Genomic DNA, 23,255 nt, shown 5'->3' with positions numbered 1-23,255 from the left:
CTGTAGAATAAACAGACCTAACTGACATATTTAGAACTTTTCATATAAGAGGAGAATACATATTCTTCTAAAGTGTACATGAAGTACATTCTCAAGTTGATCATTTGTTAGGTCACAAAATAGGTTTCAACAAATTTAAGAAGGCTGAAATCATTCAATGTATTTTTTTTTCAGATCACAAAGTAATGAATCTAAAAATTAATAACAATGAGAAAATGGGAAAATTGAAAAATACAGGGAAACTAAAATACATATTTTTGAATAATCATTGGGTCAAAGATGAAATCAAAAGAAAATTTAAAAATTTTCTAAGACAATGGTACCTGGGTAGCTCAGTTAGATAAGCATCCAACTCTTGATTTCATCTCAGGTCATGATCTCAGGGTCATGAGACCAAGCCCTGGATGGAGCTTCATGCTCAGCATGGAGTCTGCCTGGAATTCTCTCTCCCTCAAGCCTTCTTTCCACCCTCCCTCTTTCTCTCCCTCTAAAATAAATAAATAAAATATTTGCAAAAATATTCTAAGACAAATGAAAACAAAATATGCCAAGAAGATAAGTGAATTTATTGTGGTGTGTATGGCATAAAGTATAGAATTGTTGAATCACTATGTTGTACACCTGAAGTTAATATATATTGTAAAAATTTCCACACAAGCCAAAGAGACATACAAATTTAATGAAATCTCTATGAAAATTTCATGGCATTTTCCACAGATATTTAAAAAAATGTCCTAAATTTTGTATGGAACCACAAAAGAACTTTAATAGTCAAAGCAATTTTGTCATATTATCTATGATAACACATATGTTTTCTAGATAGCAGATATACATACACATGCATACACACACACACACACACACACACACTCAAAATTTTATTGTCCTAAGAAAGAAGGAAATCTGCCATTTTCAACTGTATAGATAAACCTGGAAGGCCTTATGTTAAATGAAATAAACCAGAAACAGAAAGAAAAATACTCTATGATCTTACTTATTTGAGGAATTTAAAAGAATTTATATTGGGTGTTATATGCAAACAGTGAATCATGAAACACTACATCAAAAATTAATGATGTACCATATGTTGACTAACATAATGTAATTTAAAAAGAGAAACAATAAACAAACAAATAAAATACCCAGCAACAATAAAATAAAACAATTCATAGATTCTATGAAGTTCATGGAAGAAAAATTCGAATGGTGGTTACCAGGGGTGAACAGTGGAGTAAGGGTGAGATATTGGTCAAATGGTGCAAAATTTCAGTTATGTGGGAGAAATAAAATCCTAGATCTAAAGCACAACATGGTCACAAAAGTTAGTAACATTGTACCATATACTTGAAAATTTCTGAGAGTTGATTTTAAGTTTTCTCACTGCCCACACACATAAATGTAACTACTTGCATCATTGCACATATTAATTAGCTTGACTATAAAAATCACTTCACAGTGAATATCAAAACATCATGTGGTATACCTTAAGTACATACAATTTTTATTTATAAAGATTGAAGAATGATAGTTTTCAGAATGAAAGAATAATGCCTTTTGTTACTACTTTTTCTCTGTCCTTAATACTCCCAGTTGCTGTATTTCTGAGCTGGCAGAGTAGAGTTGTAAAAATATCTTACCTTAGCTCTTTCTTCTCTTTTTGTCTGAACCCAAAATATTTCAAGATGGATCTCCAAATGTTTCAATCATTTTCCAATAATAGGTACATAATTCCTTAATTACTAAAAAGTTGAAGAGGAAAAAAAAAAAAGGCTAAGCAAAAAATACTTTAGGTGAATTATAAAGAAAAAGGAAACAAACCAAATAAAAATATATACAGAAGTTAGCAAAACTATGTATAGTTATTGCTAAAAACCTCTGGGGTTTTTGTGGCTGTTAGGAAGCATTATTGAAGTAGTATCTAATACAGTGCAAAATTCCCAATTAGCTGGTAGGTTTAATTCAATCACAGTCATATTACTGAGATGATTTTTTAAATATCTAATTACAAATACATTAGTACAAATAGTATATTTTTAAATATTTATTTATTTCTTTGAGAGAGAGATAGAGAGCATGAGTGAGAACGACAGGGAGAATCTCAAATAGACTCCCTACTGAGCATGTAGCTGAGCTAAACCCAGGAGTTAGACACTCAAATGACAGCACCACAAAGGCACCTTGACAATATTTTTTAAGCACTACACTAAGCCGAGTACTTGATTAAGAGCTATGTTTTCTCAATAAAATAATCTAAAACTAAAAAGAGTGTTTAGTACTGAAAACACAGATTAATCCATGTACAGTTGGCAAAAATCTAAGACTTTCAAATCTGTGTCAATATTTCATTTATTAGTGAGAATTGAATTTCAAAATGGTAAATAAACCTTGAAAATCCCATTGTTTATTGAAGATAAGTTCTTTATGCAAATATTATAGAGCAAGTTGAGGTTATTTAAGATATAATAAAAGATGTCAAGAGACAAATATACTGAAAAGAAAAATACAACTGGAACTGGATTCCACAGTTTAAAATATTTGAAATTTAGTACATAATACCAATATGTATACAATATGGAGACATATTGTATACATATTTCATATGCACATATTAAATGCCTTGAATTTTTTTTTAAGATTTTATTTACTTATTTGACAGACAGAGATCACAAGTAGGCAGAGAGGCAGGCAGAGAGAAAAAGGAAAGCAGGCGCTCTGCTGAGCAGAGAGCCCAATGTGGGGCTAAATCCCAGGACCCTGGGATCATGACCTGAGCTGAAAATGCCTTGAGTTTTTAAGTTCAAGTTCTAAGGGCAAGATTAAAAAAATAAAGATATGCAAAACTTCTATATTAATACATTATTTTGGCATTGTTTAATTACAGTTAAATTAAAAATAAATGAAATATCAGCCAATAATGAAATATCATTTAACAGATAGTAATAATTTAATAATGATATTTAAATAATTTGAAGACATTGGAAAAAATACACTTAGTATGAAACTATTAGAATCATGTCTTTAAGTAAATATAATGGTCACAATATGACAATTTTGGGACATGTACATACAAAAAGTTTCCAATTTCATGGAAATTTTTTGTGCCAGGAATTTTCTGTGCCAGAAAGGTTACTAGTAAACTTATCTTTATTTTGTAGTTGTATGTATTATTCAAATATCCTCCAAAATTTACTTCATAATCAAATCAATAAAAACATATTAATAAAATGTTTAATTAACTATTTTTAAAAATTTTTTAAAGATTTTATTTATTTATTTGACAGAGATCACAAGTAGGCAGAGAGGCAGGCAGAGAGCAAGGAAGGGAAGCGGGCTCCCTGCCAAGCAGAGAGCCAGTGCAGGGCTTGATCCCAGGACCCTGGGATCAAGACCTGAGCCAAAAGGCAGAGGCTTTAACTCACTGAGCCACCCAGGGACTTCTAATTTACTCTTGATTAGATGTTTCTACAACTAAAATGTAACACTACAATTTTCTTTTAAGTTTTTCATAAAATAATAAATTGTTTTGAAATTTTTGGGCTTTAATAATCTATAATTTAACACTTTATATAAATAATCTTATTTTTCCGTAGATTGCCTGCTATTATTGAATAATTATTACCAATACACAGTGACCTTCAGAAGACAGTAAAGAAAAGATGATGATATTATTCCATTACTAAGTTCAAGCAACCATAATTATAGAATGTAGGTTTTCAGCATATGAAAATGAGAGAATTAGAGACTACGGATAGAGATTGATTGATTGATTAATGATTTTAAAGATTTATGTATTTGAGAGAGAGTGCATCAGTAGGAGGGGTAGAAAGAGAGGAAGAGAGAATTCAAATCAGACTCTATGCTCAGCACAGAGGCTGACGTGGGACTATGTCCCACGATCTTGAGAACATAACCTAAGCTGAAACAAAAAGTCAGACAGTTAAACAACTATACTACCCAGGCACCCCTGGATATATATTTAAAATAGCATTCAATTTTATGGCAGTCTAGAAACCAAGAAAATTCAGGCAGTGAGCTTCCAGTTCTAAGATGCAAAGTCTTTTCTAGAATTGCCTTTACCTCATTGATCAGGCAGATAGGCAATGTGGAAAGGCTGACTTTTGAGGAAAAAATGGTAACCTTACACACAATACCAAATTACTGGCATAATGATAATCACCTCTCACAAGCAATATGTTTCTTTAAATATTTTTTTCTTGACAAGCTGTTTTCTTTTGATTTTTTTTTCAAATGGGAATTTACATATTATAACTTGAATTGGCAATAATATCACACATACTCACACATTTCTTTAATCATGTGACATTACTGAGAAGCACTAATTAAGAAAATTCAAACAATCAGTATTCTAAATAAACATAATTTCCTAGCCTAATTGGTAGCAGAAAAGGAAAATCATTAGAAATAAGGCACACTATCAAAATAATGGGATGTTTTCTATCTAAATTTTTACTTCAAACTTTCATAGGAAGGAGATAAATACTGGAGAGAAACAGGGAATATCTCATCAGAAATAGTATAAAAGAAACTAGAAATTATTCCTTCTTTTAATGAAACATTCCCCCCAGAATGCTGTAGTTACTCAATAAATGTTAGAAATCAGTTGAATTATGAATACTTTCACAAAGACTAAATAAATAAATAAAGTTAGGCTGCAAAATGTTTATCTGTTCTGAGAGAAGTGAAAGAAATATGTCTCCATGCTATTTTGTTATTTTAAATAATACACCCTCTAGTCCCTAGTAGTGAATATTATTTGTCACATTGAAAAAATTGTTTCACACTGTGGCAATCTAAAGTGGTCAAAAACATTGTTCTTAAAAAAATGTGACACTATAGAAAAAAAAGTATCTGAAATTTTAAGACAATAAAAATTCAAACATTAGTCATTCTTAAAGACATGAATATCTGAAACTTCAAATATATATATATATATTATATATATTATATATAATATATATATATATATATATTATATATTATATATATAATATATATATATATATATATACACACACATACATACATACATACAGAGTATTCTCAGTTCAGTGCCTCTTCAAATAAATAGTTCATGACACTATTTTTTAAAAAACACTTTTTTATTTTTTGCTTCTTTTTCCTTTCTTAGACAAAAATTTGTTTCAATGTAGAGAAAAACTATTTTTACCCAGGTTAAATGCAAAGAAAAATATAGAAAGTTATCAAGTAATTTGAATCACTATGAACAGTTAATTCACATAGTTGCACAAAAACAACAGCAACAACAAAAACACTTAAAATTTCCTAAGTAATGAAATTAACATTTTTTAACTCTTGAAAATTTGCCTATATTTTTATAGAGATATTAATTTGGTTTTAATTTTTCAAATGTTTTTGTCTTCCATTGATAGACAATTTACTTATTTTATACCCCTTAGAATTTTTAAAATAATCAAATTATAAATTTCTAAGTCTTAACAAATGTTAAAGTAATCATGCTTGAGAATAAGCTAGAGATTTTATAAAATTAAAACATACATAGCAGGAAATCATATTTTCAATATTTGCAAGCTGAGAACATTTGCACAGTCTTAAATATTTGCACTAAGAACATATGTGCATTAAAAACATTTAACTTTATTTTATTTTCTCTCCATATGCAAAAGAACTAGTTTCTTAATCTGGCTATTATTTTTATTTTTCCAATTTTGTCAAATAAAGTATCCTGACACATTAAAAGAATTTATGGTTTCAAAAGGGAATGGAAGAATAATGTACAGCTATCCAAATTCTACCCTGAAACATGAATAATTTATTAATTTTTTTAAATAAATAACCAAGAAAACTCACTCTTCACTGAACTGAAGAAAAGGTTTCAATCCTCAAGCCACAGATTGATATTCATTGTAAAGATACAAAGAATATAAATAATAATATAGGGAAGATACTAACTGTAGAGTTGGTACTCATGGCGAAGAGCTTGAGCCCTGCACTGGGCTTCACTCTCAACAGAGAGTCTGCTTGCAATTCTTTCTCTCCCTCTCTTTTTGTCCCTCCCTATACTCATGTTCTCTCTCTCTCTTTCTCTCTCTCTTAAATAAATAATTTAATCAAAAGAAAGAAAGAAAGAAAGAAAGAAAGAATTCAAGATGCTAACTTTGTATTAAAAACACCAGAAGTAATTCTCATAATATAATAGATATACAATGGAATATTATTCAGGCATAAAAAAGAATGAGATCTTCCCATTTGTGACAACATAAATGGACATGAAGATACTATGCTTAGTAAAATAAGCCAGACAGAGAAACGGAAATATAAGATTCACTTGTATATAAAATCTAAAAAAAAATAAGAAAGAAAGAAATGATACAAGAAGAAAATAAACAACAAAAAACTAGACTTCTAAATAGAAAGGACTGATGATTATCAGAAGAGAGGTGTTGGAGGTGAAATAAAGGGGATTAAGCTATATAAATTACAGGTTATAAAATAAATAGCCCACAGAGATGAATAATACAGGATGAAGAAAATAGTCAATAATATTGTAATAATGTTTGGTGACAGATTATTACTATATTTATCCTGCTAAACACTGAGTAGTGTATAAAATTGTTAAATCACTGTGTTGTACACCTGTAACTAACATTGAATGTTAACTATACTTCATTGAAAAATTAATTATAAAAATAGTATATAAGTTTAAAGGTATGAGGCAAGAAAAGGTTGACCCAAGGATCTTTGATTCTATTTAATGATGTTTGTAAATGTGAGGGTTTATTGAATAGGGCATATCTCATAATTTTAATAATAAAAAAAGAAAAACTTGGCAACCAATAAGTTATATAAAATGTAAACCAATTTAAGATGTCAAAATATGAGAATTGAATTAAAATATGTATAAAATTAATACATTTGGAAAATCCTGATGAAAGAATAGATTGGTAACCATGGTATTGAATTAATTTAACCAAAATATACCAAAGTGAATTTGACAGATAAGTATGGAAGTGAAAGCACAATTTTTTACTGACAATGAATGAATCCTGTGTATAAAGAATAGATATTTGCTATTAATCAAAGTGATAAAAATAAACCAGATAATAAATTGAAATATGCATATAACTTCTAAATATATTCACATCTACATTACAAAAATAACCACAGATCATATAAAAAGGAAGGAGATCAAAGGAAGCATTAGAAAGAGATACTGTAACAAATAGAACATGGCATAGTTCAAACATCTCATTTTGCAGTATATATAAGATATATTTATGAAAATAAGCATTTCAATACTTAGATCACAAAAAACCTTTAAATCTATACACAACAAAATCTAATTACATGATGTTGAGTTGAATTCAAAGCAAGTTTTTTTTTAATTTTCCATATTTTTATTTTAATTTCAATTAGTCAACATAGTGTAATATTAGTATCGGGAGGAGAATTCAGTGATTCGTCACTTAAATGTAGTACCCAATGCTCATCACAAGTGCCCTCATTAATACCATTAACCCATTCAGCCCATCCCCTACAACAACATCCCTTCCATCAATACTCACTTTGTTCTCTATACTTAACAGACTGTTTCTTGTTTTTTCTCCATTTTATTTCTCTTTCCCCTATGTTCATGTTTTGCTTTTAAATTCCACATATGAGTGAAATCATATGATATCTACCTTTCTCTGATTCATTTTGCTTAACATAATATAGTCTAGCTCCATCCATGTCATAGCAAATGGCAATGGCAAGATTTAATTCATTTTTAAGGTTGAAGAATATTCCACCGTGCATGTGTGTGTGTGTGTGTGTGTGTGTGTGTGTGTGTGTGTGTGTAACTTCTTTATCCATTCATCAGTTGATGGACATTTGGGTTCTTCCCATAACTTGCCATTGTTGGAAATGATGCTGTGAACATCAGTGCACATGTGCCCTGACAATTTAGTTCTTTTGTATTCTTTGGGTATATACCTAGCAGTGCAATTGCTGCGTTATAGTATAATTTCATTATTTAATTTTTAAAGAACCTCCATACTGTTTTCCACAGTGGTTGCATCAGTTTGCATTCCCACAGTGTAAGAGGGTTTCCCTATCTCTGCATCCTTGCCACCATCTGTTATTCCCTGTATTGTTAATTTTAGCCATTCTGACAGCCATTGTAGTTTTTATTTGTATTTCCCTAAAGATGGGTCATGTTGAGCATCTTTTCATGTGTCTGTTAGTCATCTGGATGTCTTCCTTAAACAAATCTCTATTAATGCTTTATGTCCATTTCTTTTTTTTTTTTTTTTAATTTTTTTCAGCCTAACAGTATTTGTTGTTTTTGGACTACACCCAGTGCTCCAAGCAATCTGTGCCCTTCCTAATACTCACCACCTGGTTCCCTCAAACTCCCACCCCCCGCCCCTTCAAAATCCTCAGATTGTTTTTCAGAGTCCATAGACTCTCATGGTTCACTTCCCCTTCCAATTTCCCTCCACTCCCTTCTCCTCTCCATCTCCCCTTGTCCTCCATGTTATTTGTTATGCTCCACAAATAAGTGAAACCATATGATAATTGACTCTCTCTGCTTGACTTATTTCACTCAGCATAATCTCTTCCAGTCCCGTCCATGTTGCTACAAAAGTTCATCCTTCCTAATGGAAGCATGATACTCCATAGTATATGGACCACATCTTCCTTATCCATTCATCCGCTGAAGGGCATCTTGGTTCTTTCCACAATTTGGTGACCATGGCCATTGCTGCTATAAACACTGGGGTACAGATGGCCCTTATTTTCACTACCTCTGTATCTTTGTGGTAAATAACCAGTAGTGCAATTGCAAGGTCATAGTGAAGCTCTATTTTTAATTTCTTGAGGAATCTCCATATTGTTTTCCAGAGTGGCTGCACCAGCTTGCATTCCCACCAACAGTGTAAGAGGGTTCCCCTTTCTCCACATCCTCTCCAACACATGTTGTTTCCTGTCTTGCTAATTTTGGCCATTCTAACTGGTGTAAGGTGGTATCTCAATGTAGTTTTTTTTTTTTTTTTTTTTTTTTCTTTTTTTTTTTTTTTTATTTTTTTTTATTTTTTATAAACATATATTTTTTATATACATATATTTTTATCCCCAGGTCTGTGAATCACCAGGTTTACACACTTCACAGCACTCACCAAATCACATACCCTCCCCAATGTCCATAATCCCACCCCCTTCTCCCCAACCCCCTCCCCCCGGCAACCCTCAGTTTGTTTTGTGAGATTAAGAGTCACTTATGGTTTGTCTCCCTCCCAATCCCATCTTGTTTCATTTATTCTTCTACCCACTTAAGCCTCCATGTTGCATCACCACTTCCTCATATCAGGGATGGAACTAGAGCGTATCATGCTTAGCGAAATAAGTCAAGCAGAGAAAGACAACTATCATATGATCTCAATGTAGTTTTAACTTGAATCTCCCTGATGGCTGATAATGAACATCTTTTCATGTGTCTGATAGCCATCTATATGTCTTCAGTGGAGAAGTGTCTGTTCATATCTTCTGCCCATTTTTTGATATGATTATCTGTTTTGTGTGTGCTGAGTTTGAGGAGTTTTTTATAGATCCTGGATACCAACCTTTTGTCTGTACTGTCATTTGCAAATATCTTCTCCCATTCCGTGGGTTACCTCTTTGTTTTGTTCACTGTTTCCTTTGCTGTACAGAAGATTTTGATCTTGATGAAGTCCCAAAAGTTCATTTTTGCTTTTGTTTGCTTTGCCTTTGGAGATGTATCTTGAAAGAAGGTGCTGTGGCTAATATCGAAGAGGTTATTGCCTCTGTTCTCCTCTAGGATTCTGAAGGATTCCTGTCTCACGTTGAGGTCTTTTATCCATTTTGAGTGTATCTTTGTGTACGGTGTAAGAGAATGGTCGAGTTTCATTCTTCTACATATAGATGTCCAGTTTTCCAAACACCATTTATTGAAGAGACTGTCTTTTTTCCACTGTATATTTTTTCCTGTTTCATTGAAGATTATTTGACCATAGAGTTGAGGGTCCATATCTGGGCTCTCTCTGTTCCACTGGTCTTTGTGTCTATTTTTGTGCCAGTACCATGCTGTCTTGGTGATCACAGTTTTGTAGTAAAGCTTGAAATCAGGTAACGTGATGCCCCCAGGTTTGATTTGTTTTTCAAAATTTCTTTTTTTTTTTTTTAAGATTTTATTTTTTTGACAGACATCACAAGCAGATAGAGAGGCAGGCAGAGAGAGAGGGGAAAGCAGGCTCCCTGCTGAGCAGAGAGCCCGATGTGGGACTCAATTCCAGGACCCTGGGATCATGACCTGAGCTGAAGGCAGAAGCTTAACCCACTGAGCCACCCAAGCACCCCTATTTTTCAACATTTCCTTAGCTATTCAGGGTCTTTTCTGATTACATACAAATTTTAGGATTATTTGCTCCAGCTCTTTGAAAAATACCAGTGGAATTTTGATCGGAATGGCATTAAAAGTATAGATTGCTCTAGGCAGTAGAGACATTTTAACAATGTTTATTCTTCCCATCCAAGAGCATGAATGGTCTTCCATCTTTTTGTGTCTTCTTCAATTTCTTTCATGAGTGTTCTGTAGTTCCTCGAGTACAGATCCTTTACCTCTTTGGTTAGGTTTATTCCTAGGATCTTATGGTTCTTGGTGCTATAGCAAATGGAATCAATTCTCTAATTTCCCTTTCTGTATTTTCATTGTTAGTGTATAAGAAAGCCACTGATTTCTGTACATTGACTTTGTATACTGCCATATTGCTGAATTGTTGTGTGAGTTCTAGTAGTTTGGGGGTGGAGTCTTTTGGGTTTTCCATATAAAGAATCATGTCATCTGCGAAGAGCGAGAGTTTGACTTCTTCATTGCCAATTTGGATACCTTTTATTTCTCTTTGTTGTCTAATTGCTGTTGCTAGGACTTCTAATACTATGTTGAACAAGAGCGGTGAGAGTGGGCATCCTTGTTGTGTTCCTGATCTCAACAGGAAGGCTGCAAGCTTTTTCCCATTGAGGATGATATTTGCTGTGGGTCTTTCATAGATAGATTTTATGAAGTTCAGGAATGTTCCCTCTATCCCATACTTTGAAGTGTTTTAATCAGGAATGGATGCTGAATTTTGCCATGTGCTTTTTCTGCATCAATTAAGAGGACCATGTGGTTCTTCTCTCTTCTTTTATTGATTTGTTCTATCACATTGATTGATTTGTGAATGTTGAATCATCCTTGTAACCCAGGGATGAATCCCACCTTGTCATGGCAGATAATCTTTTTAACATGCTGTTGGATCCTGTTTGCTAGAATGTTGTTGAGAACCTTAGCATCCATATTCATTAGTGATATTGGTCTGAAATCCTCCTTTTTGATGGGATCTTTGCCTGGTTTGGGGATCAGGGCAATGCTGGCTTCATAAAAAGAGTCTGGAAGTTTTCCTTCTGCTTCAATTTTTTGAAACAGCTTCAGGAGAATAGGTATTATTTCTTCTTTGAAAGTTTGGTAGAATTCCCCAGGGAATCAGTCAGGTCCCTGGCTCTTGTTTTTTGGGAGGTTTTTGATCACTTCTTCAATCTCGTTACTAGACATCAGTCTATTCAGGTTGTCAACTTCTTCCTGGTTCAATTTCGGGAGTTTATAGTTTTCTAGGAATGCATCCATTTCATCTAGGTTGCTTAGCTTATTGGCATATAACAGTTGATAATAACTTCTGATGATTGTTTCTACTTCCTTGGTGTTAGTTGTGATCTCTCCCTTTTTATTAATAATTGTATTAATTTGGGCTTTCTCTCTTTTCTTTTGGATTAGTGTGGCCAATGATTTATTAATCTTATTGATTCTTTTAAAAAAATAGCTTCTAGTTTCATTGATACATTCTACTGTATCTCTGGTTTCTACCTCATTGATCTCTGCTCTAATCTTGATTATTTCCCTTCTTATGTGTGGAGTTGGTTTGATTTGTTGTTGATTCTCTAGTTCTTTAAGGTGTAGAGACAGCTGGTGTATTCTAGATTTTTCAGTTTTTTTGAGGGAGGCTTAGATGGCTATGTATTTCCCCCTTAGGACCACCTTTGCCATATCCCATAGGTTTTGGACTGAAGTGTCTTCATTCTCATTGGTTTCCATGAATCGCTTAAGTTCTTTGATCTCCTGGTTGATCCAAGCGTTCTTAAGCAAGGTGGTCTTTAGCTTCCAGGTGTTTGAGTTCTTTCCAAACTTTTCCTTGTGATTGAGCTCCAGTTTCAAAGTATTGTGATCTGAGAATATGCAAGGAATAATCTCAGTCTTTTGGTATTGGTTGAGTCCTGATTTGTGACCCAGTATGTGGTCTATTCTTGAGAAGATTTCATGTGCACTTGAGAAGAATGAGTATTCTTTTGTTTTAGGGTGGAATATTCTGTATATATCTATGAGGTCCATCTGGTCCAATGTGTCATTCAATGTTCTTGTTTCTTTATTGATTTTCTGCTTCAGTGATCTGTCTATTTTTGAGAGCAACGTGTTAAGATCTCTTACTATTAATGTATTCATATCAATATGACTCTTTATCTTCATTAACAGTTTTCTTATGTAATTGGCTGTTCCCATATTGGGGTCATAGATATTTACAATTGTTAAATCATCTTGATGGATAGTCCCTTTAAGAATTATGTAGTGTCCTTCTGTATTTCTGACTACAGTCTTTAGTTTAAAATCTAATTTATCTGATATGAGAATCGCTACCCCCGCTTTCTTTTGAGGCCCATTGGCATGAGAGATGCTTCGCCATCCCTTCACTTTCAGTCTGGGTATATCTTTAGGTTCAAAATAGGTCTCTTGTAGATAACATATGGATGGGTCCTATCATTTTATCCAATCTGCAACCCTGTGTCATTTGATGGGCACATTTAGGCCATTCACATTGAGAGTGATTATTGATAGATATGTTTTTATTGACATAATGTTACCTTTGAAGATTTTCTTTCTGTAGATTGTCTCTATATTTCTGTTCAATGCTTTTAGCATTTTTTCCTCTTTTATAGACCCCCTCCTTAATATTTCCTGCAGTGTCAGCTTGGTTGTTGCATAGTCTTTTAAGCCTTGCTGGTCTTGGAAGCTCTTTATCTCTCCATCCATTTTGGATGTCAGTCTTGTTGGATAAATTATTCTTGGCTGCATGTTCTTCTCATTTAGTGCCCTGAACATATCTTGCCAGCCCTTTCTGGCTTGCCAGGTCTCTGTGGACAGGTCTGATGTTATTCTGATGGGCTTTGCTCTGTATGTAAAGAGCCTTTTTGTCCTAGCAGCTTTTAAGAGATTGTATCTACAATTATGATTTCTCAATTTCATATCAGGTGCCTTGATTTTTTTGGAATCTATAATCTTGGGGAGAGACTGTTCTGCCTCTAGTACATGAAAACGGGTTCCATTCACGAGATTGGGAACATTTTCATGAAGAACTTATTCCACTATATCTTCTAGCCTTCTTTATTTCTCCTCCCCTTCAGGGAGGAGAAATTCTGGTGTTGGAATGTTTCATTGCATTATTTATTTCCCTGATTCTGTTTTCATGGCTTCTAAGTTGTTTGTTCCAGGCTTCCTCTTGATACTTTCTCTCTGTTTGTCTTCCAGATCACTAATTCTATCTTCTGTCTCAGTTACCCTAGCTTTTAGAGAACTTAGATTAGATTGGAATTCATTGAGAGCATTGTGAACCTCATCCCTGGTGGCTTTCAGTTCTGCCCTAACATTGTGAACATCATCCCTGGTGGCTTTCAATTCTGCCCTAATCAATTCCATTTGGTCATCCATGGCTTTCTCCAACCTAGCTATTGCCTGGATAATTGTTAGCCTGAATTCTCTTTCCACATATTGTCTATGTTGATAGCCATTAGCTCTGTTGAAGAAGGTCCATCCTCTGTATTTTTCTTCTGTTGGGCATTCCTCCTCCTAGTCATTTTGGTGAGAGATGACTGAACGGATGAAGCTGGATATATTGACCATGGTGCAGTCAAAGTACACCCTGGGACGCTTCTGAGCAATCAGGATTCCCCACCCCAATGAGAGAAAAAAGAAAAGAAAAAGGAAAAAAAAGAGAGAGAGAGAGACAGAGACAGGAAAAAAAGGGAACATAAAAGAGAAGGTTCAGCCCAAATGGGCCCCAAGGTAAGATTTATGAAGTATACAAACAAACACAGACAAACAAAAAGACTGATAAAAGTATATGACAAGAGAAAAAATATATATATATGCAAAAAAAGGAAGAACCTCATCAAAAAGAACCCCAAGTATAAGATTTATATACTCTCAGTTCAAACACAAATACACTGGCAGAAGAAAAAGATGGGAGAGTGGTTGTAAATTCTCAGTGTGGGCGAGGAAAATTATTTTGAATCTTCCTGGATGTATCTTGATATCTTTGTTTAAGGACTCAACTTTCCTAAGATAAAGGGGAATTAAAAATTGGTTTACCTGTAAAGGTAGCATTGATTGGGGAAAGGCATTATCTTGAAGTTTAACTCTATATGAATATTAGAAAATAAAAATTAAAAAGGAACAAACTAGATTAAACTAAACTAAAATTTTTTAAAAAGTTTAAAAAAATAGAAAAGTAAAAGAAAAACACAGGTATATGTATCAAAAAGTTTAGGTTAGAAGGTTATAGAATTTGATGTACTGGATATCTAACTGTGATGGTAAATAGGTTTAAAACTCTCTCTATCTATCTATATCTATCTATCTATCTATCTATCTAAATGAACTAGAATAGTGGGAACGAGTTAAAAATAAAAGTTTTATCTATAAAGTAGTGGTGGTTGTTCTCTTGTAGGCTTTTTTTTTTTTTTTTTTTTTCCTGGTTGATTTTCTGGGGGAGGGGCCTGCCACTGGGGTTTTCAGTCAATGATGTTCCCTGAGTTAAGTCCTCCCACCCCCCCTCAAGGGGATGGGCTCTGAGGAAACTGGTTTTTTCAGGCTTTTGTTCTCTGGAGGTTTTTACATTTGTTCACTTTTCTCTCACCTTGACCGCTTTTGATGGTTTTTGGAGGTTTAGAGGAAAGCAAACTGCACCCTGACCTCCCTCTCAGAGAGAAGCCTCAGTCTGCTCCCCTGTAGGTGCTTCAGAGACCATATAAATTCCCCCTTGGCCGCTGGCAGAGCAGGTTCCAAGTCCCCGTCCCTGGGGACAGAGGATCTTCTGCTTGTACCCCAAACCATGGCAGAGGCAGCTGTCTGGGCAGCTCCAGACTGCCAGAGAGGTTTCAAGCAGTGATTGCACATGGAGATTTTCCCACTGGCCTGGGCTGGGAACGCCTGGTCTTTCTGGGTCTAAGAGTGCCAGGCTTTCCAGCACCTCTCTTAGGGGAGGGTGTGGGGCGCTCACATCTCAAGCTCTGTTATCATGGCTCAGCTCAGCATTTTGCTGTCTGGTGAGGCTCCCAGCCCCTCACAGGAGCCAGACCCCAAGCGTTCTCAGGTGTGCTGACAGCTCAGAGACCAAGACCTGGTTTCTGCGCTGCACTCTCTCTCACTCAGCGCCAGGGGAGGCTTTCCTGGCTCCAGTGACTTAAGCTCCTGTCCCTAGCCGCCCTGATTCCCACAATTTCCCCCTGCAATCCTTTGCTCTTTTTGAGTGCTTTCAACCAGACTCCAAGTTAATGCTGGTCCCCAGATGCAGGGCACTCTCATATTGGTTCGCCTCTGGTGATTACCTCCCCCTTTTGTTTATCTTCCAATATTTCAAAGTTCCCACAATGCTTTACCTGCCCACTGACATCTTCTGCCCTTGTAGTGATCCAGACATGTATAATTCTGATCTCAGGCTGATTTCATGGGTGATTGGAGTTCTTTGGTAGGAATCAGCTCACTTTAGGGTACAGGTTGAAATGGCGTCTCCTTCTACTTCCCTGCCATCTTGTCTCCCCTTATGTCCATTTCTTAACTGAATTGTTTATTTTCTGGGTTTTGAGTTTGGTAAGTTCTTTATATTCTTTGGATAATAACCCTTTATCAAATATGTTATTTGAAAATATCTTCTCTCATTTTGTGAGCTGGTATTACTTTTATTGATTGTTTCCATCACTGTGCAGAAGAATTTTATCTTGATGAAGTCTGAGTAGTTTATTTTGCTTTTGTTTCCCTTGCCTCAGTAGATATGTAGAAAGGAGTTGCTATGACCAATGTCAAAGAGGTTACTGCCTGTATTTTGCTGTTGGATTTTGATGGTTTCCTGTCTTACAGTTAGGTCTTTCAACCATTTTGAAGTTATTCTTTTGTATGGTGTAAGAAAGTGGTCTCATTTCATTCTTCTGCATGTTGTTGTCCAGTTTTCCCAAGACCTTTTGTTGACTGTTTTTGCCCCATTTGATATTCTTTCCTGCTTTGTTGAAGATTACTTGTCCTTACAGTTTTGTGTCTGTTTCTGGCTTTTCTATTCTGTTCCATTGATCTATGTGCCTATTATTGTGCCAGTACCAACTCTTTTGATGACTATTGCCATGTAGTATTACTTGAAGTCTAGAATTGTGATGCCTCTAGTTTTCACTTTCTTATTCAAGATGTCTTTGTCTATTTGAAGTCTTTTGTGGTACCATACAAATTTTAGGACTGTTTGTTCTATCTCTGTGAAAAATTCTGTTGATATTTTCTTAGGGATTGCATTAAATGTTTGGATTGTTTTGGGTAGTATAGACATTTGAATAATATTTGTTCTTCCAATCCATAAGCATGGTATATGTTTCCATTTCTTTGTTTCATCTTCAATTTATTTCAACAGTGTTTTGTAGTTTTTAAGGTCCAAGTCTTTCATGTTTTTTGTTGTTGTTGTTGTTTTTGATTAGGTGTATTCCTAAGTATCTTATTATTTCTGGTGTATTTGTAAATGGAATTGACCCTTTTCTTTCTTTCTTTCTACTCTATTATTGGTGTATAGAAATGCTACAGATTTCTACACATTTTGTATACTGTGACTTCACTGAATTCATGTATCATTTCTAGCAGCTTTTTGGTGGAATCTTTTGGGTTTTCTATACAGAGTATCATGTCATCTGTAAGTAGTAGAAATCTGACTTCTTCCTTGCCAATTTGGATGCTCTTTATTTATTTTTACCATATGATTGCTGTGGTTGGGACTTCCAGTACTATGCTAAATAACAATAGTGGGGCACCTGGGTGGTTCAGTCAGTTTAGTGTCAAAGTCTTGATTTTGATTAAAATCATGACCTCAGGGTTATGAGGGATATGAGGTTATCAAGCCTCACATCAGGCTCCATGCTGGGTGTATAATCTACTGAAGACTCTTTCTCCCTCTACCCTCCCCCCATTCACGTTCCCTAAACAAACAAATAAATAAACAAACAGTGGTGAGAATGAACATCCTGTCTTCATTCTGATCTTAGAAGATAAGTTCTCAGTTTTTCCACATTGAGAATTCTATTGGCTTTGGGTTTTTCATATATGACATTTATCATGTTGAAATATGTTTCCTCTGGGGGCACTTGGGTGGCTCAGTGGGTTGAGCCTCTGCCTTCGGCTCAGATCATGATCTCAGGGTCCTGGGATCGAGTCCCATATCGGGCTCTCTGCTCAGCGGGGAGCATGCTTCCCACCTTTCTCTCTCTCTGCCTCTCTGCCTACTTGTGATTTCTCTCTCTGTTAAATGAATAAATAAAAAATCTTAAAAAAAAAAGAAATATGTTTCCTCTGAACCTACTTTGTTGAGGGTTTTTATCATGAATGAATCTGTATTTTGTCAAATGTTCCTTCTGTATCTATTGAAGGGTCATATGGTTCTTATTCTTTCTTTTATTAGTGTAGTGTAAGAAGTCAACTGACTTGCAAATACTGAAGCACCTTGCAACCCAGGAATAAATCCTACTGTATTGTGGTGAATATATATTTTTTCAATGTATTATTGTATTTGGTTTATTATCATTCAATTGAGATTTTTGTATCCATGTTTGTCAGGGATAGGAGTTTCATAGTTTAGCACCTTAAATATAGGTTTGTAAAGCATTTTGAATTAATTTTTGTGAAGGGTGAATATCGGTGTAAAGAATTATTTATTTATTTATTTTTTGCTTGTGGATGTCCAGCTCTCCCAATACTATCTATCAAGGAGAATATCTTTGCCATATTTTATTGACCTTGTTCCTTTTCAAAGATCACTTGACTATATTCATGTGAATATAATTCTTGGTTCTCTGTTATATCTGCCTATCATTTTGGCAATACCACACTCCTTGATTATGGTAGGCTTATAGTAAGTCTTTAAGTTGGGTAGTACCAGTTTTCCAACTTTCTTCTTCTCCTTTAGTATTGTATCAGTTATTATATAAAGTACACATTTTTAGTTAAAATTTTATTGCAATTTAATAATTATAAGGCAACATTCTTTATCTTGTTCAGTGAAGTTGCTCTGAAAGAAATTGAAGATAACACAAGAAATGGAAAACCATTCCATGTTCATAGATTAGAAGACAAATATTGTTAAACTGTCTATGCTACTCAAAGCAATACATACATTAATGGACTCCATATGAAAATATCAACAGCATTTTTCACAGAACTAGAACAAACAATCCTAAAATTTGTATGGCACCACAAAAGACCCGGAATAACCAAAGCAATCTGGACAAAGAAAAGCAAAGCTGAAGGCATCACAATTCTGGACTTCAAGCAATTATATAAGGCAGTGGTCATCAAAAGAGTTGGTACTGGCACAAAAATAGTCACATAGATCAATAGAATATCAACTCCTTTCTAGATATGTCTACTGAGGCAAGGGAAAAAAAAGCAAATATAAACTACTGGACTTCATCAAGATAAAAAGCTTCTGCACAGTGAAGGAAATAATCAACAAAACTGAAGTCAGCCTATGGAATGGGAGAAAATATTTTCAAATGATGTATCTGATAATGGATTATTATCCAAAATATATAAAGAACTTACAAAATCTGGGGGACCTGGGTGTTTCAGTTGGTTAGGCATCTGCTTTCAGATCAGGTCAGAATCCCAGGGTCCTGGGATCATTGGGCTCCCTGCTTAGTGGAAGCTTGCTTCTGCATCTCCCACTTCCTCTACTTGTGCTCTGTCTCTGTCTCTATCAAGTAAATAAACAAAATCTTAAAAATAAAAAAAATGAGTGAATTTATAAAATCCAACACCTAAAACATTCATAATCCAGTCAAAAGAATGGGCAGAAGGCAGGAATTGACATTTTTTTCCAAAGAAGACATCCAGATAACTAACAGACACATGAAAAGATGCTCAGCACCATTCATCATCAACAAATGCTGTGTTACATACACTACATATTTTCAAACAAGCGTGCAAAGAAAAATTTGTAGGCATAATTCTTTACTAAAAAAGAATGGATGAAAAATACACTATAAGTGTTTGGCTAAGGAAGCAAGGAAAACTACCAAACAAGACAAAACAAACCACAGAGATACAGAAAGAGTGATAGCATATGGGAAAACCACACATTAAGAAAACTGAATTATTAATCTTTCCTTAATAACAAAATATTGAATATAAGTTATAAGAAACTCATATTTAGAAAAAGAAAGAAAAAAATATTAAGGTATGCATGTGAATGAATATGATTATATGAGTAAGACCTCATTTTTTTTCTTTTTTAATTCATCAATTTTCTTATGAATAAAATATACATCTCACAAAACAACTGAGCAACAGAAAATCAACCAATATGTATAACAACAAAAAATCAGGACCGGGAAGTTTCATATTATCTTCCCAAGGTATGCTATAAAGCCATTAAGGTTGATGATGACACTTTTAAGTTAGAATTTGTAAAATAAATAAATAAATAAATAAATAAAAGCTTAAAAATATTTTCCTAAGATGGCTGATAACTGGGGCACCTGGGTAGCTCAGTCACTTAAGCAACTGACTTTGGCTCAGGTCATGATCCCAGGGTCTTGAGATTGGCCCCTGAACCAGGCTCTCTGCTTAGTAGGGAGCCTGCTTCTCCCTCTGCCCCTCTTTCTGCTCATAAGTGCACCCTCTCTCTCTCTCAAATAAATAAATAAATAAATAGAATTTTTAAAGAAAAATCCATCAAGATGGTGATATAAGTCATTCCCAACTTCAGTCCCCCTCACAAGACTGTTTAGCAAATATCCATAGACAAAATACCATTGTTAATAACCAGAAACTTGGATAGGTGCTAAAGCATCTCAATGGGTAAGAAAGACTGAGAAGGGATAAAATTGGAATGGTAAGAAAAGCAGCTGTAGTCTGACCACATCTCCCCTTACCTATGCAAGGTTTCTTTGAGATTTACTTGCTGGGCCTGTATTTTCATCAGCGGGAGAAAGAGAGTCAAAGATGGACTTTCAGCTTCCCCAACATTGAAAGACAGTTCTCAGAGTTGCACTCAGGCCTCGCCTCAGTGAAATCACTGGATGAATTTTCAGGGTCTGACCACTGGGGATCAGATAGAGAAGGCAGGCAGCAATGATTTTATGAATATGATACCCAAAGCACATGCAACAAAAGTAAAAAGAGGTGAGACTGTAACAAAATGAAAAGCTTCTGCACAGAAAATGTAACAATCAACAAAATGAAAAGGCAGTATATGGAATGGGAGAAAATATCTGCAAACTACGTATCTAATAAAGCATTTATATCCAAAACATGTAAGGAACTCATGGAACATAGCAGCAAAAATAATCTGATTAAATTGGGCAAGGACTAGAATAGACATTTTTTTCAAGGAAGATATTCAAATGGCCAAAAGGAAGATGAAAAGATGCTCAATATCACTAATCTTTAGGGAACTACAGATCAAAACCACAGTGAGAAATCACCTCCCACCTGTAAGAATGGCCATCATCAAAAAGACAAGCTAAGAAGTGGCAGGGAGGATTTGGAGGAAAGGGAGCCCTGTGTACTGTTGATGAGATTGTAAACTGATGCAACCACTGTTGAAAATAGTATGGTGGTTTCTCAAAAAATTAAAACTAAGTCTACTATATGATTCAGCAATACCACTTCTGGGTATAAATCTGAATGAAATGGAATCACAATTTAAAAGTTGTATCTGTACCCTAACCATGTTCATTGTAGCATTATTTACAAAAGCCAAGTCATGGAAACAAATTAAATGCTGATGAGTGGGGGGGATAAAGCGCGCGCACACACACACACACACACACACACACACAGGAATGTTTTTCAGTCAAAAGAAAAAAAAAGAAGGAAATCTGCCATTTATGACAATATGAATGTCCTTTGAAGGCACTGTACTAATAAGTGAAATAAGTCAGAGAATTTCAAATAGTGGATGATTTAATTTGTATGCGAAATTAAACAAACAAGCAAACAAACAAACAAAAACATTATAAAAAGATCAGGTTGGTAGTTGCCTGGGATGGGAGGTGGGAATTTGTGGGAAATGTATGAAGGCAGACAAAGGTAATAAACTGCCAATTATAAGATGAATATATTCCTTGGATGTAATATACAGCATGGTTATACAGTCTGTATTGCATATCTGAAAGATGCTAAGACAGTAGATTTTGAAAGTTCAAACCATACACAAAAAGGTTTTAAGTATGTGAAGTGACAGATGTGTTAGCTACCCTTCTCATGATAATCATTTTACAACATATACATATATCAAGTCATTACAAGGTGCATCTTAAATGTAAAAAATGTTAAAATGTCCATGATATCTCAATAGAGAAGAAAAAAATAAAACCTCAAAAAGAAATACAGAGCAAACACATAAGATGTGTGAACAATAATATTATATCCTATCTAAAATAATAAGCAAAATAATTTTTTTAAGAATTTATTTATTTATTTGACAGGAGAGAGAGCACAAGTAGGCAGAGAGGCAGGCAGAGAGAGATGAAGGGAAGCAGGCTCCCTGCTGAGCAGAGAGCCCAATGCGGGGCTTGATTCCAGGTCTCTGAGATCATGACCTGAGCCCAAGGAAGAAGCTTTAACCCACTGAGCCACCCAGGCACCCCAATAAGCAAAATTATTGATTATTGTATCAACCTTATATTTTTAAATATACTAATGCTAAGGCACCAAGTTTATTTTACCAACCCTGAGCAACACTGTATTTCTTTGACTTATTTCACATTATGTAATAAAGCTTTCTCTAGATCTCTAGTATATTTTACCTTTGAAGATATTATTTATAAATAATTCATTCTTGGGGGTGCCTTGGTGGTTCAGTGGGTTAAAGCCTCTGCCTTCCGCTCGGGTCGTGATCCCAGAGTCCTGATATCGAGCCCCGCATTGCGTTCTCTGTTCAGTAGGGAGACTGCTTCCTCCTCTCTCTGCCTGTGATCTCCGTCTGTCAAATAAATAAATAAAATCTTTAAAAAATAATAATTCATTCTTTATACAGTAAACATTTTATGCACTAATTTTTAAAGAAAACTTAAAATGCTATAAAATACGTTCATAAAAAATATGTAGAGAGAAAGGAAGTTACAATGAAACACAGAAGATATCAAATCTCTTTCAGGTATTATATTTTATATCAGAGAAAGTAAATCTAATTTAATTTAATTTTTTCAAGATTATGAGGTTCTATATGATTCAAAAACATAGAAAAAAAGAAAGATGAGAACACAGGGGTGCCTATGTGGCTCATTTGGTTAAGTATCTGCCTTCTGCTTAGGTCATGATCTCAGAGCCCTGGGATGAACCCCAAGTCTGGCTTTCTGCTCAGCAGAGATTCTGCTTCCTCCTCTCCTTCTGTCCTTCCCTATTCTTTCTGCTTGCACTCTCTCTCTCTCTTCCAAATAAATAAATAAAATATTAAAAACAGAAAGATAAGAACATATACTAGGTAAAATTTATTAAACATTTTAAGAAAATTTTCTATTTGAATTAAGCAAAATAAAATGTAAAACATGTAACATATTAAATATATGCTTTTAAACAAAAATATACATATAATGAAACATAAATAATCTGTAACCTGAAGATGAATTGTCAACAAGAAACCTTGGTCTGTCTTTCCAAAAGTAAATAATGTGCTAAAATGACTGATTACTTTCTAATCATAGATGGCAACAATCTCTGGTCAAGGCTACCTGTTGTAATCCTTTGAGGCTAGATAGCAGTTTACAATTTTTTCTCTATCATATCTGGGTTATTATGGACAATGTACTAAGCATGTTTTGCAAACCTATTTTCTGCACTTTCCAGCACTAAACCAGCTTATTTCATTGATTGGAAAAGAATGTATATATTATACAAAATATTTTCACATTTTAATTATTCTTAA

This window comes from Mustela lutreola, chromosome 2 (assembly GCF_030435805.1).
Source record: "Mustela lutreola isolate mMusLut2 chromosome 2, mMusLut2.pri, whole genome shotgun sequence".
Taxonomy (NCBI): Eukaryota; Metazoa; Chordata; class Mammalia; order Carnivora; family Mustelidae; genus Mustela; species Mustela lutreola.
This window is presented reverse-complemented; position numbering follows the sequence as displayed.